This window comes from Bos indicus, chromosome 11 (assembly GCF_029378745.1).
Source record: "Bos indicus isolate NIAB-ARS_2022 breed Sahiwal x Tharparkar chromosome 11, NIAB-ARS_B.indTharparkar_mat_pri_1.0, whole genome shotgun sequence".
NCBI lineage: Eukaryota > Metazoa > Chordata > Mammalia > Artiodactyla > Bovidae > Bos > Bos indicus.
The window spans coordinates 62,219,216-62,228,242 of record NC_091770.1 but is presented as its reverse complement, the minus strand read 5'-3'; the positions used below and the strand labels follow the sequence as shown (position 1 = coordinate 62,228,242).

Sequence of the window (9,027 nt, the reverse complement as noted above, 5' to 3'; positions counted from 1 at the left end):
GAAGTTATTAGAGATTAGAGGAGGCGCTGAGCGGCCGCGCGGGGTATTCCCCGCTCCGGGGTAACGCCGGCGGCGCCCGCTCCAGGTCCGGCCCTCTCCCGAGACTGCAAGCGCTCCCCCCGGCCCGGGCCGCGGCCTCCCGCCCCGGTGGAGCCGCGCGGTGGATTGTGGGCTGGGGGCTGCGGCGGCCTCGCGGCGGCCTCCGGCACTGTCTCCCCGGACCTAGCCAGACCGAGGCGGGCGGGCGGGGTGAGGAGAAGCAGTAGAGCAGGGAGCAGAGTCGCTAGGGGTAGTGGTCGCGGCGCGGCGGCGGCGGCGGCTCCTCTGGAGGCCGGGGATGTGGGAGAGGCGGTGGCAGCAGCGGCGGAGGCGGCGCTGCGGACTCGGGGGAAACTGCTGGCTGACAGGACACCCGGGAGAGACGTGAGGGAGCCGCCACTGCCGCCTCTCACCCCTGAGCGGAGCTGGGCTCGAGAGGGCGGCCCTGTGCTCCCCCGGCCGACGGGCCAGCCGGCGCGGGGCGGGGGCGGGAAGCCGGGCTCGGGCCCAGCCGGGCTCCGGGCGGCGGCGGCCGCGGAGCAGCAGCCTCGGCGCGACGTGGAGGCTTGGAGGCGGCGGCGATGCACTAGGCCTCGCTCTAGGGCGGCTGCCCGGGACCCGCAGGTAGGTGTCGGGCCGGCCCCACGCGGCCCCCAGCGCTTCGCGGCCCACCCTCGCCCCGACTTGCCGTGGAGGGAGGACAGAGACCCCACCCCCTCTGTCTCCTCCCAGGCCCAAGCCGGCGGAGTTTCGGTCACAACTGACCAGCGCCGAAGCTTCCATTCCTCCCGGCCACCACCTCCTCCTCTTCCTTCTCACTCTCCCGCCGGGATCCGGGCCGGCAGCTGTACTCTTCGCCCCTAGCCCGCGGCTGCGACGCCGCTCTCGCCCCTCTCGCCCCTCTCGCCCCTCTTGGGATTTCGGCTGTGGAACTTCCACCACCCTCCTTAGACGCTGCCCCCAAACTTTCCCTTTCTTTTTCTAGCCGGGCCCTTAACCTGCTTTTTGATCCTACTGGAATAATTTAAATTTAAAAAGTCATTTTTTCTTCCTGGAGATGGCCAGCCCAGAAAATAACTCGGTGTTTTGCAGTTTGGCAGTTTAGCTCGCAATCATTTTGTTCAATAGTTAATTTTCTTCAGTTATACATCTTCCCGTCTCTGCATTGATACAAAGGCAGGCCTTACCTGCTCTCCTGTTGTTGACAGGGGAACTTTTGCCTGCCCATTATGATTAACACTTGGTCTGTCCATGTGCTGAGTTTGGGATGGTATTTTTAGAATTTTGGCTGACCCGGGTTGCAGTTTGTTTTTAAGAGTTCCCCATTAACTAGATTTATTTTGATCTTTATTTAGGCTCTCTTTACTTTCGAAGAATTCAGTTGGAATGTTTTTGTGTTTTATTTTTAATTGGTTCTGTGTCTGATTTGTCAAACCCCAGGGCAGTCTTAATAGTAAATGCTTTAAAAAGGCAAGTGATGTCATGATAGTGTACTGAGAAATGTTATTGTGGTAACTTAAATTGCAGATTTTGACGGACATTCAGGTTGACTTTATCTGATGTTCTATTTGGAAAAGTAGCTTGAGAGCCTTAATGACTTCTAAGATGGAATGATGGGATTTGTTTGATTTCAGTCAGATTCTGATTTCCTGGAAATAGGTATTACTTGATTGTTCATAGTTGTCATCATTGCTTATGATAGGTTTTGATAAAAATCAATGTGTGCAAATTTTGGGTGCTTGATAGTTATGGTCTAAGGGATTAGATGTTTGTGATTTTATTGTGATTTGGCTATTTTAAAATGATACTCTCTTAATTTTAGAATTATTGCGTTATCAGGACAGACATTACAACCTGAGGATCACTTTTAAAAGAAATTAAAAATATCTCTATGGTTTTCTTTACAAAGAGTGAACTACAACAAAACTGTAAAGACTGTCTCTGTTCTGTTGTTGATGATGATATTAATATATTTTGGTCTTAGAGAGGTTTTGACTTTTCACTTTCATGCATTGGAGAAGGAAATGGCAACCCACTCCAGTGTTCTTGCCTGGAGAATCCCAGGGACAGGGGAGCCTGGTGGGCTGCTGTCTATGGGGTCGCACAGAGTTGGACACGACTGAAACGACTTAGCAGCAGCAGCAGAGAGGTATTGTTACCCTAACATTTGGCTTTCTGAAATGTTTTTCATTGCGTTTAAGTTATCCAAAGTTTATTAGGAAAAGATGATTAAATTTGTATTTATTTTCTGGAAAAGTTAATTTCTGGATCGGTATTAAGTTTTTATGTCAGAATTAAAATCAAATCTTACACAACTCTTGAAATGGGAAACTTTGCAGAATTTGTTCTTAATCACATTCCTTTCCTATCAATAAGAGTTGATTAAAATTCTTTTTCTGCTTTAAGCTTTTTACAATATTTATTGAGTAGGGTACACTTATTTAAAGTGTTAAATTCGTCCATTTTTAGGTAATTTACATAGTTGTGCAACCATTACCATAATCTAATTTTAGAACATTTTCATCACCCCAAAAAGAAACCTCTGCCCATTAGCAGTTACTCCCCATTCTCCCCACTCCACCCTACCCCCGGACATAGGCAACCACTAATCTACTTTCCATCTCAATATTTGCCTGTTATGGTTCACTCATATATACAGTATTACTCCCTGAAAAAATTTTCTTTTAAAATTAATTTACACGTTTAAAATAGTTTGAGTCAGGCAATAATCAACTGATCACTGGTATTAAAAAGTGATATTTTAAACAGTTGACATCCTGTTTGGTTGTATTCATCATAGATTACTACTGGAGAAAGAAAAGTTAGCATGAATGACTTCAGTGATCTGAGGAGGTGGTTTAGTCAGCTGGGAGTCAGTAAGTAAAAGTTGAAGGAGTGTTTTTGCCATTGGATATTAGAGTTGAAAAGATCTTAAAGGTCATCTGCTTACTTCTACTTCCTTCACAAATAGATGGCAGGAACCAGATGAGGAAATCTGGAGTGGAAGCTTGAATCTCTAGGGCACATGATTTAAGAACCACAGTGTTACCATGTAAAGCAAGAAATGGGGATTTGCGAGTTAGAACTGTTAAGATCTTATGTATAAGTATGTACGTACATATGGATGTATGTATTTGACATTTTACTAGCAGAGTAGTGAGAGAACTGGACATTTCCCCATCTTTGGGATGGAGGGAGGAAGGGGACGATACATGTGATTCATATTACAAAATCCTATAAAATGCTTTAAGCTAAAGGAAGATAGCATATATATTATTTAGGTATCTTTTTGTACTGTTACCATCTTAATTTTTTAAAAATCCACATTTTAGAAACACAATTAAAAAAAAATTATACAGGGCTGGTTGGAGGCCTCTTTTTTTCAAGACCTAGGACCCTAACTTTTAAATCAGTGGTACTCAAAGAGGGGCAGTTTTGCCCTCCGAGGGATATTTGGAAATGTCCAAAGACATTTTTCATTTCACAGCTGAGGGTTGGATACTGTTGGCCTCTAGCCAGGGATGTTGCTAAATATCTTATAATGTGCAAGACATATCCCATTCCACCCTGCCTCCCCCCAACCTCCTGACACACACAACAAAGAATTATCTGACCCTAAATATCAGTAATGTTCTAATCCTGTGGTTTGCATGATTCTGGTAAGGGCCTGAGCTAATGTTCCTGACTTCCACCAGATGGGAAAATATTCTCACTGGGCTCTGTTTGGTGGGTAAGGTTAAACTTTAGGTCCTCTGGCAATTCTCTCTCTTTGCAAGAGGAGGCAGTGAGGGAAGAATCTGTGACATAATGCAGATACTTTTTTAGTCTGCTTAGTTGTCTTCAAATCTGAAGTAAAAGAATTGATTTTCTTTCTGAAAATGGCAGCCTTATTTTATTGCAGATTTGAGCTATTATGTTTTGAATTGTTCATTACTGGTACATAGGTTTTTGAATTTAAAATAGATAAATAGTGTTTTCTTTACCTAGATTATTTTTTTTTCTGGTAGCTTCAACTGCCAAGGAAGAGAAGTAAGCTGTGTTTTAATTAATTAATAATGTATATTATGATATAGAAAAATTCAAAGCTTACTCATGAATCTCACCTTTTTTTCTTATTGGCCCCGCTTTTTGAAAAAATTATTTCTTTTTGGTTGTGCTAGTCTTGATTGCTGCATGCAGGCTTTCTCTAGTTGCAGTGAGCAGTTCTACTCTTCATTGTAGTTCGCAGGCTTTTCACTGCAGTGGCTTCTCTTATTGTGGAGCTTAGGCTCTATGTGAACAGGCTTCAGTAGTTGCAGAATATGGGCTCAGTAGTTGTGGAGCATGGGCTTAGTTGCCCCAAAGGCATGTGAGATCCTCCCGGACCAGGGATCGAACTGGTGGCCCCTGCATTGACAGGCAGTTTCTTTACCACAGTGAGAGTAAAGAGTGAAAGTGTTAGTCATTCAGTCCTGTCTGACTCTTTGCCACCCCATGGACTGTAGCCTGCTAGGCTTCTGTGTCCATGGGATTCTTCTGGCGAGAATACTAGAGTGGATAGCCGTTCCCTTCTCCAGGGTTCTTCCTGACTTAGGGCTCGAACCTGGATCTCCTGCATTGTAGGCAGGTTCTTTAACATCTGAGCCACTGGGGAAGCCCACTTTACCACAATACCACCAGGGAAGTCCTAGGCCTCACTTTTGACTCTTATTTAATTTCTTTGTAGCAAGTTTAATTTGGTGATGAAAGGAGATTGAAAAGTTGGAATCACTTTTGTTATTTACCAGCCTTATGACTTTATTAGATAAATTACCCAATCTTTCTGAGCCTCAGTTTTCTCATCTATAAGGTAGGAATAGCAGTAATTTTGGTATTTTAAAGTTATTGTGAGAATTAAATGAGGTAATATGTTAAGATGCTATGTCAGCTATAAAATACTATATGAGTTAGTTACTGTACCTGAAACTAGTATAATGTTGCATGTTAATTATGCTTCAATTAATAAAAAAAAAAGAGTTACTTGTTTCAGAGGATTCAAATTAGAAAGGGATATAGATGGTGCTGAAGCAAGAATACAGAAAGCAAGGCAGAGAAATAACTGCTGAAAACCTCTCTAGGGAGAAGAGAGTTCTAAAAATATATTGATAACAAACTAGTGAAAGAACTAGTCAGTTCAGTTCAGTCACTCAGTCATGTCTGACTCTTGGCAGGCCCATGGACTGCAGCTCGCCAGGCTTCCCCATCAATCACCAGCTCCCTGAGTTTGCTCAGACTCAGGTCCATCGATTTGGTGATGCCATTCAACCATCTCATCCTCTGTCATCCCCTTCTCTTCCTGCTTTCAATCTCCCAGCATCAGGGGCTTTTCCAAAGAGTCAGTTCTTCACATCAGGTGGCCAAAATATTGGAGCTAGTATTGTCACCATAATTTGAAGCTCTTTGACCTAGGGGCAGACTGACTTCCTTCAGTAGCACCTGAGGGCATCACCATTACAACATAATATAAAACAGATTATTAAAATGGTGAAATTGAGTTATCAAGGAAAGATTACCTTGTTTTCAAAATATGCTGTTTGAAAAGCCATAAAAAATGTATAATTTAAGAATTAAAAACTTCAGAAGTGCCTTATACAAAGAGTTTTGACCTTACCAAGAGTAAACTATAGTTATCCTGGATCATTTCCCTTATTAGGAATAATCCCTTCTGCCTTCATTTATTATTCATGCCTTCCTTTTTTCTAGAAGAATTTTTCTACCACTGGTAATTGCTCTTCACATGTGAGGATTCAATTGAAGACATAGGGGTTTTAAACCTATCCACTATTTGTAAAATCTCATTTATTTCTAGATTTGTTTCTTTATTATTTTTCAGCATCTTTTTTTATACAATAAAGAAATGTTTTGATTTTTCTGTATGTTTGGTAGTTCATTGTTGTGCATTTAGAGTTGGATTAACTGAAATACTTGAAATGAATGGGGAGAAATGTAATCTTAGAATTTTGTTAAACTGGTCAGTTTTCCTTCACAATCATACAAAAGTAAAACTGCAGATAAAACAGAGTTCCAGCTATCCAGTGAGATTTTTTTGGACAGCATGAGGGTAGAATGGTTGGAGATAGTATTCAAAATAAGTCATGTTGTGGTATTGGTAGGATTTTTTAAAAAGTATGGTGAACTTTAATCGGAACCCACTTCAGTATTCTTGCCTGGAAAATCCCATGGATGGAGGAGCCTGGCAGGCTGTAGTCCATGGGGTTGCAAAGAGTCGGACATGACTGAGCGACTTCCCTCTCACTTTCACTTCATGGTGAACTTAAAAAATTGTAGGGGGTTCCCTGGTGGTCTAGTGGTTAGAATTCCAGGCTTTCATTGCTGTGACCCAGGTTCAGTTATTGGGGAACTGAGATCCTGCAAGCCACAGCTGGTATGGCCAAAAACAAAAAACAAAAAAAAATCAGATTGTACAGAGTGGGGGCAAATTTTCATGTCATAAATGCTACTGATTTGAATAATTTATATTCAATTAGTTAGCTTTTTGATTAAAACTAAGTTCAGAGATTGGGTGTTTGTGTATGAATATTGTGGTAATATGTCATGTTTTATAATGTTTTTTTTCCTATGGAGTGAATAATTTTGAAATCATAATAGTTATCAAGAAAGTTTGTGACCTGGTTTGTTTTGTTTTCTTTTTCAGTTTGGCTAAATAAAATCCTAAGCTATAGCAGTGTCAGTTGGAATGGAGAGCAAGGGCTGGATTTCTGATTAAGAGTAGAATTGGTGTGGAAATTGAAGATTGTAGAGAGGTCAAAGAGTTAAGTTGGCCCTATTTGTCATTAGCTTGGTAAGCTAGATAGAGAAGGAAGGTAGAGAAGGGTGGATGAAGATAGTGAATTTAAGTTTTAGATGTCTTAAATTTTAGGTGTCTCTGAGAGTTGCAGGTAAAGATACGCCCAGTAAGCAGTTACAAATTTGGGTATGGACTACTGACAAGCAGTTAGAGAAAATATGAAATCTGTCTAGTTTTCTCCATCTTCTCTACTGTTATCTGAGTTGAGGCTGTTGTCATCTCTCACCTACATTATTACAACTTTCCTATTTCATCTCTTCTAGTCTTAGTCCTCTCCAGTCCATTTTCAGTGTTACAATCAGTGATCTTTCTTAAGGAAAAATTTGATTATATCGTTCCTCAGTTAATTTATTTCTGTGATTTTCTTTTATCCTCATGATGAAATCCATATTCCTTATTGCTTTAGCAAATTTATAAATTCATTTAAGTTCTTTTCCCAATTTATCTCTCGAGTCTAGTGACTCTCCACAACTCCCTGTTCCCCTTAAATAAACAGATTGAATTACTTGTGATTTCTGACAGTAGGCTCTCTCTTCCCTCCAAACTCTTGTACTTACTATTCCGTATTCCTGAAGGGTTCTCCTTATCACACTCTTTTCCCCCTTCATCTATCTGACTCGTTTCTGCTTGTCTTCAGTTCTTAGTAAGCCTTCATTGGTCCATTGATTCATATTATTATTACTGAAAAGTTTTAAACTCACAAAAAAGTCAAAAGAATAGTAGAATGAACACACACACCTTTTGCCAAACCTGGTAACAGGATATGGATATTACAATGCTTCATTCTTAATACTTAAGCATGTATCTCCCAGTACAGGGACATTCTCTTATATAACCACAATACCATCATGATACCTAGTAATATCAACAATTGCTCAATAACATTATTCAACATATGGTCCATACTTAAATTCTCCTATTCGTTCCAAAATTCTTTATAGATTTTTTTCTCCCTTTAGTGCAAGATTCGGTCAAGAGTCATACGTTGCATTTGGCTTCTGTGTCTCTTCAGTCTTTCTCAGTCTGGACTAGTCTCATTGTCTCCCTTTCTTCTTGGGTTTAGCGTTTGAAGAGTAGAGGTGTTTGTCCTCCATATTCTGAATTAGTCTTTTTTTTTAATGATTCGATTCTGATAGAATATTTCTGATGAGAATCCAAAACAGGTGATATATATATATACCTATCACTTTATCACATTAGGAGACACCTAATACCAGGCTGTCCTCTGTTGGTGACTCCAGCTTGATCATTTGGTAAGAACTGACAGATCTCTACTGTTTAATACATGATTGACTTTGTGATACTTTGTGGCCATGTAAATATCATGTTCCTAACAATCTTTTAAACTTATGGTTTTAGCATCCCCATTAATGACCTTTGCTTGGATCAGCCATTGCATTGGAGCATTACAAATAGTGATATTTCTAATTCTTTCATTCTGTCTACATTTATTATCTTCGCTGACTTTTGAGAGCAGTGAGAGCAGGAATGCTGAATATAAGCAACTGAATTTAGAAATCAAGTCATTTCTCACCTTTTCCAGAGCCAAGTAAGTAGTGAAGATGAAAGATGGATTGCTAAGGAGGTAGACAAGAAAGAGAATAGAGGTTTGCCAGGGAAGAGAGAGAAGACGAATTAGCTTGAATAGATAGAGCTGAAGGAAAGAACTTTAGTACTTGACTTTTTTTTTTTTTTTTTTTTGATGAATTGATGAAATTGACAATAGGAGAGTCAGGAAATAATTCATAGATCAAGGTCTTGGAGTGGAGAAAGATGAGATCAAGAACAGCAGTTTGGGGATTGGCTCTGGAAAAGAGTAGACATCTTTTACTGTACTCAGAAAGTTTAGGAGTTGTGTATAGGTGAGAATTAGGTATGTTAGGGTATGAATAGAGAAGGCAATGGCACTCCACTCCAGTACTCTAGCCTGGAAAATCCCATGGGCAGAGGAGCCTGCCAGGCTGAAGTCCATGGGGTCGCTAAGAGTCCGACACAACTGAGCAACATCACTTTCACTTTTCACTTTCATGCATTGGAGAAGGAAATGGCAACCCACTCCAGTGTTCTTGCCTGGAGAATCCCAGGGATGGGGGAGCCTGGTGGGCTGCCGTCTGTGGGGTCGCACAGAGTTGGACACAACTGAAGCTACTTAGCAGCAGGGT

At 41.3% G+C, this 9,027-nt stretch overlaps 1 protein-coding gene across 4 annotated transcripts in view; it reads left to right on the top strand.

Annotated features, from left to right (window-relative positions):
* The first annotated feature begins 523 nt into the window (after positions 1–523).
* VPS54 (VPS54 subunit of GARP complex) overlaps positions 524–9,027 on the top strand; it is a 102,837-nt gene continuing 94,333 nt past the window's right edge. For all 4 annotated transcript variants that reach the window (XR_011569298.1, XM_070798872.1, XM_070798870.1 and 1 more), the window contains exon 1: positions 524–663. The gene's annotated coding sequence lies outside the window, so the exon portion shown is untranslated. The remainder of the gene's footprint in view (positions 664–9,027) is intronic.